Here is a 9781-nt window from a genome sequence, read left to right as displayed (position 1 = left end):
CTCTCAAATAAAAACATCTTTCTGTTTTGTTTAGAGTTTCCTTCAAGCTTTTCAATTATCTTCAATATCTTTTTTGAGATTTCCAAAATTAAAATGCATTTTGGAGGGAAAGAATATATAATTTTATACTCTTTCCCACTTCTCCATTTTGCCCCATTCACTTTTCATTACAAGACAATCTTTTAGAAAGTATTCTCTTAAAGAATGACAAAGAAAATAACTAGTAAATGAAATATAATTGATTTTTTTCTCTTGGAAGAGCTTCTGTGATATCTATAACAAGAAAAGATTTTATACAAACCTATACTCCCTAAATGCTATCTATCCCTTATAGCACACTCTGTCTTTATGCCATAGAGTTAATGGTATTTCTAAGAACATATCTTCCATGTATTTGGTTCAATTTGGTATAATAATTTTTCAAGCACTTAATTAAAATTGGAAGCTATTCAAAAATGAATGAACAAGTTTAAACTTCTAATATGTGAGAGATATCACATTTCCATTAAAAATGCTAACTCTGCTCCCTTCAAGAATAGTATGTTAGATGAACATGCAAGAGTAAAACTAAGTTATTTTAAATAAATTAGTTAAATTAATTATAGTTATTTCTATATTATTTATTTAATTTACTTGTTTATCTGATTTTTATTTATATTATTTATTATTTTATTCATATAATAATTATAAGTAATACATGATATAATTTATATTGTTTATTATATTATTTATATTTAAGTTAATTATATAGTATTTATCTTTTGATAAAACATAGTTGATTCACATTTCAAAGAATAAGAACAGTATAACTAATCACAAATGTTAGTACCCAAATTCTCCAGGGTTAGGTTGATTTGATCATTCATTTTTTTCTTCAGTGTTTTTCCATCCTTTTTATGCTTAGCTGAGGATCATAGTGTTGAAAGAGATCATAAGCAAAGATGTAAATGACACAAAAGTCAAATAGTCTTAATCTCTCATTTTATAGATTAGGAAACTGAGGCCCTGAAAGAGTAAGTTATTTGTACATGGCCATAAAGATATTACGTTTTTGAACTGGGACTATATCACTTTTGAAAAACTAATTCTTATTTATCTTTTATTTCTGTCATTTTTGTTTATATATACTTACTCCTACCCTATTCAATGAAGAATATGAAGAATTCATTGAAGAATGAGGACACATATGAATTGATACAAAGTAGAATAAACAGAGACAGAAAAAATATACATAATGACTGCACAGTGATGGGGGGAAAGGGATTTAATAAAACTGAATGCTATCTAATTATTACAGTCAGACTTGGCACTGAGAGTTACAAAAGCGGCTATGAGTATAAAATATTGCATATCCTCTCAGACTGATGTGTTGGTTGACTAACTTTGCTGACCTGCTTTTACCCATCTTTGAATATTTTTTTTTGCAATCAAAAGGAAATAATTTATAGAGGCATCAAAAACAAAATAAATTCCTTCCAAGAATAGTAGATTTTATATTTTAATATTTGATCAATACTTCATGTCTTAGGTTATAACAGAAGGAGAGATGCAGCACACAACTCTGGAAGAGGAAAAGACTTATGGGCTAGTTTGGACTTTCCAATTTGCTAGTTTGAAAAAGTGATTAACTTGTAATGTAGGTATTCTGTTTTGGGAAGAAACCCTGAGAGTCTTCCTCTCAAGATTTATTTTTTTTATTTGTTTAGATTTCTTTTCCTGGGGGGAGAGGGGAAAGAAACTAGGTGAAAGAGGAGATTCTTTGCCTCAATTTCTACCTAGCCTTAATCACTGAAGCGATTCAGCCTCAGACAAACTGAGATTTGTTGAAGACCTCAGCTTAAAAAGCCAAGGTCCTCCATTGCATCTAGGACTATCTCCAATCATCCTGATCTCTATCTGGCCACTGGACCCAGATGGCTCTGGAAGGGAAAATGACGTAGGTGACCCTCACTTAAATTCAAATCATTTGCATATCATGGTATCTCCCCCCTCCCTCATGTATGATCCTCTTCCAGAACAAAGAACAAAAAGCAATAATAGTAGACAGAACTAGAGAAATAGTTTGAATAAAGCACCTCCTGGTGGCTAAATGCAACATTGAATTCAAAGTTATCAAACCCATATACTGTAATTTTAGCAATGAAAACAGCTGAGTGAATACAAACAAATACCACACTATGGATATCTGCTATGGCAGTTAATGGGTTTATGTCATAAGTGAAGGTACTTATTCTAAGATAATTTTTATATATTTCTGGTTTTGAGCAAAGGATAGTTCTTTTATCAACTGAATTTTTTTCTTCTCATTCTTATAATGTTTTCTTAATTGGAATTATTCATTTTTTGGTTTAAATTCTGAGGTTTTTTTCCTTTCAGATTTTCTTTTCTTGAGCTCAATCTATATTACATAGGATTCTAAATGAATTGTGTTTGTGAATGTAATCGATTATTATTATATTATAAATGTTGCCTACAGTGGCACTGTTAATCACTTCTGCTTGGAGTTAATAATATGGATTACACTATTTCCTAACTAAATATAGCATTGATTTCAGTGAGTTCTGCCTTTTCATAGTTAAAGTATATGTTCCTCAGTTATCATTATTGCAATATACCATATGTTGTTTGCATTTACAAATTTATTTTAGTGCTTCTATTACTATACACATTTGCATAATTGTTATGTTTGTTATTTGCATTAGCTGTGTTGATTTTAGTTTTAACAAGAATTTGTACAAAATAAAAGGCCAAAAATTTTAAAAATATAGTGTGAAGTAAAGAATATAAAAATCTGAAAGGAACCAATGTAGATGCTATAGATACCAAATGTAAGTACCAAAAGCTGGAATTCAGTCATGTGAAGAATTCACAATGGCCATTCTCTTTGGCAAAAGGTAAATTTATTTAATGAAATATGTTACAGACAAAATGAAGGGATACAATAGACACCAAGAATGGCAAATATGAAAAAGAGTTAGGAGAGCATAGAAAAGGAGTTTTAATAATTAATGATGGAAATAGTGGAACTTAGCATTTACCAGAAGAAAGGAAATACTCCATGAGGTTGGGGCATGTCTTTAGCTGGTGGGCTAAATCCTGAAAAGAATTTAGCACCCAAAAAGTTAGCTATAAGAAGGATAAATGGGGTTAAGAAGTATTATAGAGAAGAGATCATGACATGGGGAAAGAGGAAGGAGAAAGATACCAAGAGTCAGAGTGCCCTGGCAGACTTCCTTGGCCGGAGGGCAGCGGGGAAACCATGGCCCATTAGTAGATTTTATGGAGAAAATTTAACTTAAGGACATAACTGGGATTTCTGACAGGGCATGGCAAGGTGAGGTTGCCCAAGACCCCTGCAAAAGATGGACCTAATTTTTTAGGCGTTTGACATAATTTGGATTTCTGACTAGAAGACCTCCTCAGAGAATGCTAAACTGATCTCTCTCAGTGCCTTCTACCTGCCTGCCTCAGGAATTATTTTTATCAATTCTTCAATTTCTCTCTGCTAACCACACCCAGTATTGAAGACCTCATCAGAACTGTAAGAATATAGAAATAAAGATTTTTTAATTGAAAAAAAAAGAGTTTTTAATTTATATTTTTCTCAATTACAAATAAAAACAACTTTTCACATTCATTTTTTTAAAATTTTGAGTTGAAATTGCCTCCCATTGTCCCTGTTCTACCCCCTCAATAAGAAGGCAAGCAATATGACATAGATTACACATGTTTAGTCACATAAAACATATTTCCATATCATCCATGTTGCAAAAGAAAACAGACCAAAAAGAAAAATAAAATTGTGGGGTTTTTTCCTTTAAGTATGCTTTGATCTGCATTCAGACTATCAATTTTTTCTCTGGAGATGGATAGTATTTTTCATCATAAGTCCTTTTAAATTGTCTTGGTTCATTGTATTGCTAAAAATGGCTACTTCATTTACTTTTGACCATCGTATGATGTTGCTGTTAGTGGAAGACAATGTTCTTCTTGTTCTACTAATTTTACTTTGCATTTCATATAAATCTTCCTAGGTTTTTCTGAAATCATCTGCTTATTATTTCTTATAGCACAATAGTAACCTACCAAAATCATGTACTCCATGTTAAGTCATTTCCCATGATGGGCATTCCCTCAATCTCTAATTCTTTGCCACCACAAAAAGAACTGTTATATTTTTTTAGATATATAGGTCCTTTTCATTTAAAAAAAGTTCTCTTTGATATATAGAACTAGTAGTGGGATTGCTGGCTCAAAGAGTACACCCATTTTTATAGCTGTTTGGCATTAGTTCTAAAATGCTCCAGAATGGTTAGATCAGTTCATACTTTCACTAATAGTGCTTCAGTGTTCCAATTTTTCCACATCCCTTCCAATATTTGTCATTTTTCTTTTCTGGTATATTAGCCAATCTAAGATGTGTAGGGTGGGATACCTCTAGTGCAATTTTAATTTACACTTTTCTAATCAATAGTGATTTAGAGCATTTTTTCATATTACTATAGATAGCTTCAGAAAACTGTTACTTTATATCCTTTAACTTTCTAACAACTGGGGAATTAGTTGTAATTCTTATGAATTTGTTGCAATTCTCTATATATTTGAGAGATGAGGCCTATGTCAAAGAAACTTACTATAAAATGTTTTCCCTAGTTTCCTGATTTCCTCCTAATCTTGGGTTGCATTGGTTTTGCTGGAGCAAAAGCTTTTAAATGTAATGTGATCAAAATTACCAATTTTATATCTCACAAAGCTCTTTATCTAGTTTGGTCATAAATTCTTCATTTATCCATAGATCTGATAGGTAAAATATTCCATGCTCCTCTAATTTGCTTATGATATTATTCTTTATTCTAAATCATGTATCCATTTTGATCGTTTCTTGGTATATGATGAGATATTGGTTTATACCTAGTTTCTACCAAACGGCTTTCCAATTTTCCCAGCAATTTTTATCAAATTTTGAGTCTTTGTCTCAAAAGTTGGATTTTTGCTTTTATCAAACATTAGGTTACTATGGCTACTTGATATTGTGTATTGTGTACTTAATCTATTCCATAGATAAACCATCTTATTTCTTAGCCAATACTAGACTGTTTTAATAATTACCACATTATAATACAATTTAAGGTCTGGTACTGCTAGGCTACTTTCCTTCACTTTTTTTTTTTTTTCAAGGATTCTCTTGATATTTTTGACCTTTTGTTTGTCCAAACAAATTTCATTTTTTTGTTGCTCTACAAATTAATTTTTGGTAGTTTAGTATGATACAAAATAAGTAAATTAATAGGGATATAATTCTTGTTTTAATTACATTGACTTGATCTATACAATCTCTAATTGTGAAGTATTTTGTAATTGTGTTCATATGGTTCATCTTGATAGGTAGACTTCCAAGTATTTTATATTGTCTATATTACTTTAAATGGAATTTCTCTTTCTATCTCTTCCTGTTGGATTTTGTGGTTACATGCAAAAATGCTAATGACATATGTGGATTTATCTTCTATCTTGCAATTTTGCTGAAATTGCTAATTATGTTGACTACTTTTTGTATCTCTAAGTATACTATATTATCATCTGAAGAATGAGAAGTTTTATTTTTAATTCCTTCAATTTATTTTTCTTCTATTACTGCCATAGTTAGAATTTATAGTATAATATTGAATAATAATGGAAACAATGGACATCCTTACTTCACCTCTGAATTCAATGGGAAGGCTTTTAGATTTTCCTCATCACAGATAATGGCTGCTGATGATTTTAGATACTACTTATTATTTTAAGGAAAATTCTTTCTAATGTTTTTAATAGAAATGTGTTATCTTTTATCAAAAACTTTTCTCCTTAAGATAACTATATTATTTTTGTTGGGTTTTGTTATTGATATGATCAATTAAGCTGAAGGTTTCTTAATATTAAGTCAACTCAACATTCTTGGTATAAATCCCACCTGATCATAGTGTGTAATCTTTGTGACATATTCCTTCTCCTTGTTAGTACTTTATTTAAAATTTTTGCATCAATATTTATCAGGGAAATTGTTCTGTTTTCTTTCTCTGTTTTTGCTTTTCCTGATTTATGTATCAGCACCATATTTGTGTCATAAAGGGAACTTGGCAGAATTCTTTCTTTGCCTATTTTTCCATACTAAAAAGAGATTTAAGAGATTTAGGGAAATGTGAAGCAATCACTAACAATTACAATAAAAAAGGTCATGCTTTGCCTAAGGTGCCAGAAATAGCTGATCACTCAAAAATTCCTAACATGACAACTAAAAGCAGTTCTAGAAATTGATCACAAAGATTCCCACTAAAGAGAGGATTTTTAGTCAATAATAATAAAAGGCAGAGAAAGTTTGCCAATGAATGAAATAAAGAGTTTGATTAAGTTTGAAAAAGATACATGGTATGGTAATGATCTCTTAAGATGAAGAGAAATCATAGATTTAAGTTAAGAATAGTTAAGTTAAGAAAAGCACCCAGTCCTCCTGGGGAAGAATCAATGAAAGCATGGATCTGTCATTCAACTTACTTACTATAGCACTGTCAAGCACTTGAAAAACAAACTTTTTAAAGGGGTAACCTAATAGCATTAAAGCAACAAATGCTACATCTGAAAGGAATTTAAAGATTGCAAATACTTAAGAAAAAGAAAAAAACTTAGTAGGAGAGTTTGCAAAAGTGAGAGCAAAATTTTGGTTGGCTAAGATGCAAAACAAGTATGCTAAGTTCTTCAATATTTTTTTTAGCCCCAAAAGGAAAAATTCTGTGCAAAGTTATCAACTTCATTTTTGTTCTCCAATGGCAAGATAAAAGTCAAGACCATGGGTCATAGAAGGAAAGCAAAAATTTACTCTTACCTATCCAAGACACAACGAAGCATAGACAAAATTAATCCATTTAAAAAGATAGGACCAGAGGTCACAGTTTACTGATGCAAGAAGCCCATCCACAGAGTACAACCAAAAGAAAGTTATCATCTACTAATGTGAACTTGAATAGTCACCTATGAATTACACATATTCAATCAAGTACCATGCATTTGGAATATCTAAAAGAGATGATTGTTGGCATTTATTCGAGGAATAGCAGAATAATCCAAGCAGCAATCAAGGATTTGATACCGGAATAACTTTATTATCCATGAATCTTGTTCAGAAGCTTATAGGCAAACAGAAGCAAATAGTGGCAGAAAATGTCAGCAAGGAATTGTTTCTCCAGCTCAGAAGTAGAACTAGAGGGAATTTCATTTTAATACTCTCAGGCTCCTGAAAAATAAAAAGATCAAATTAAAGGAGAAACACATGGCCAGGGGGATGATGTAAATATATTCTCTCTCTCTCTCTCTCTCTCTCTCTCTCTCTCTCTCTCTCTCTCTCTCTCTCTCTCTCTCTCTCTCTCTCTCTCTCTCTCTCTCTTTTTTTTTTTTGCTGAGGAAATTGGGTATAAGTGTCCTTACCTAGGGTCATACAGGTAGTAAGTGTTAAGTGTCCTAGGCCAGATTTGAACTTGGGTCCTTGACTTCAGAGCGGGTGCTCTATCCAATGCACCCCCTAGCAGCCCTGGTGTAAGTATATTCTCACTGCAGGAGCAAGATGTGAGATTTCCCAAGAAGCAGCCAAATGAATATAATGTAGTGGTGGTGTGAAAGAAGAATGAGAATATAGAAAGATCTATAGCAAGGGTTCTCAAACTACAGCCTGTGGGCCAGGTGCAGCTACTGAGGACGTTTATGCGGCCCTCTGGGTTATGGCAAATGGGCTGAGGGGCAGAGACAGAGTGTGAGCTTTTGTTTTTACTATAGTCCGGCCCTCCAACAGTCTGAGGGACAGTGAACTGGCCCCTATTTTAAAAGTTTGAGGACCACTGGTCTATAGACTACTGGATTATGAACAATAGCACTTCAAAATCTGGTCCCAAACTGTATTTCTAGCTTCTGTGGATATTATTTTCCTCCCGACTCTATGACCCACCCAAACTTGACTTTTTCCACTTCTTCCTGTGTAACACTCCATCACTCATTTCATGCCTTTGCTTTTTTTTTTTTTTTTTGCTGAGGCAGTTGGGGTTAAGTGACTTCTTGCCCAGGGTCACACAGCTAGGACATATTAAGTGTCTGAGGTTGGATTTGAACACAGGTCCTCCTGACTTCAAGGCTGGTGCTTTATCCACTGCCCCACCTAGCCGCCCCTGCCTTTGCTCTTGAACATTTCAATGATGAGGATTAAAAAAGGCCAGAATCATCCAACCAGTCCTTTCATCCATAAGTCTAAATTAAGAAAAAAGAAAATCCTTCCCCCATTTCTCTTTATTAGTCACAAGTAGGTTCACAAACTAAAGTCATTAAAGACTGACCTGGAAGAGAGTGATCATGAGAGGGGGAATTTATATTGGGTTCTTTTGAATTTTGATGATACTAATGACAGGATCCCCATACCAAGATCATCCCTCTCTTTTTACTCTTCTATTAGTGGATATCCTGTTTTCCAGAGCTAAGGCCTAAGCAACCAAGCTGTGCCCTGAGCTTTATGCTCACCCTCTAGATGAACTCAGGCACAGCAAAATCTCAGAATTGTTTCACCTCATAGCTAAGCTGCAATACTTATGTTCCAGTCATGAAGCCCTGCTATGAATCAGACTCATTGTCAGAGCTACAATTTATTCCAGAACCACTAGGATCTGTATTGAGATTTGTCCACAATAAAGCAAGTCCCCTAACAGAGTGTCCTAACATGTGTCTAGTTTCTCTTTTCCAATGGAATAAAGCTTTTTGTTTATTTATGATCAGTATTAGCTCTTTGTTGTTATTTTGTTATTTCAGTTGACTGGGATTGTGATAACCCATGTGAACAATTTGATATTTTTAGAGTGGTTGAATATTTTATTTTAGTGTTTGCATCACCTCTGTGAATTTATGGCCAGGGTTGACACTTGTTGAAAACCATGGATTCATAAAATATTAAGGGACTGAAGCTATGGGTTGAATAGATATTAATCAGAGATAATGAAAGAGTACTCATTTTTTCTTCAGTACCTAGCACTTAGTAAATGCTTATAAATTGATTAACTTGTGTATAACTCAGAGAGTAATATAGGGCTTTTAGGCATTATTTAAGCTCTTTAAATATTGTCTATGTGAACTACTAACCCCTAATCTGGTTCCAAGTTCCACTACCAACTCAATATAATTTACGGTATCAATTTACGGTATGTCGGAAGTACCTATTAAGTGTTAGGCACTTTAGTAGGTCCCCAGTAGCACAGAGACATAAAGTCCATACATTTAAAGAGCTTATGTTATATGGGTCAGCACAGAATAGTGCCACAGGGAAATCTTTCTTATTCAAATCCTACCTGAACCACCAGGTATCTTATATGTCACTTAATTTCTCAAAGCCTAGGTTTCCTGATCTGTAAAATGTAAATCCCTGTAGTATCTACCTGAAAAGGTATGAAAGTATGTTGTGTGGTTTAAATGAGATAATATAAGTGTATAAAATAAATAAGGAGTAAATGGGGATGGGGTAGGTAGGACACCTGTAGCTGAGTATGGAAAAGCCCCGTGTAAGAACTGGAACTTGAGTTAGGGTTAAACTTGATCCCATTGACAGTATCCCTTTTCAGGGTTCTCTTGGATATTTCCAATGCTCCTCATTAGTCAAAATGTGCTTGTATTTTGTTTTAACCCCTCTTGTATGGATTCCAAAAGTCAGGAGAGAAAGCATTCCTGGCAAAGAAGTAAGCCGGAGACAGAATGTACGTCAAGAGGAGCAGTAAGT

This window comes from Sminthopsis crassicaudata, chromosome 4, assembly GCF_048593235.1.
Source record: "Sminthopsis crassicaudata isolate SCR6 chromosome 4, ASM4859323v1, whole genome shotgun sequence".
In the NCBI taxonomy this organism is placed as follows: Eukaryota; Metazoa; Chordata; class Mammalia; order Dasyuromorphia; family Dasyuridae; genus Sminthopsis; species Sminthopsis crassicaudata.
The sequence above is the reverse complement of the archived record's forward strand: the minus strand, read 5'-3'. Positions refer to the sequence as shown.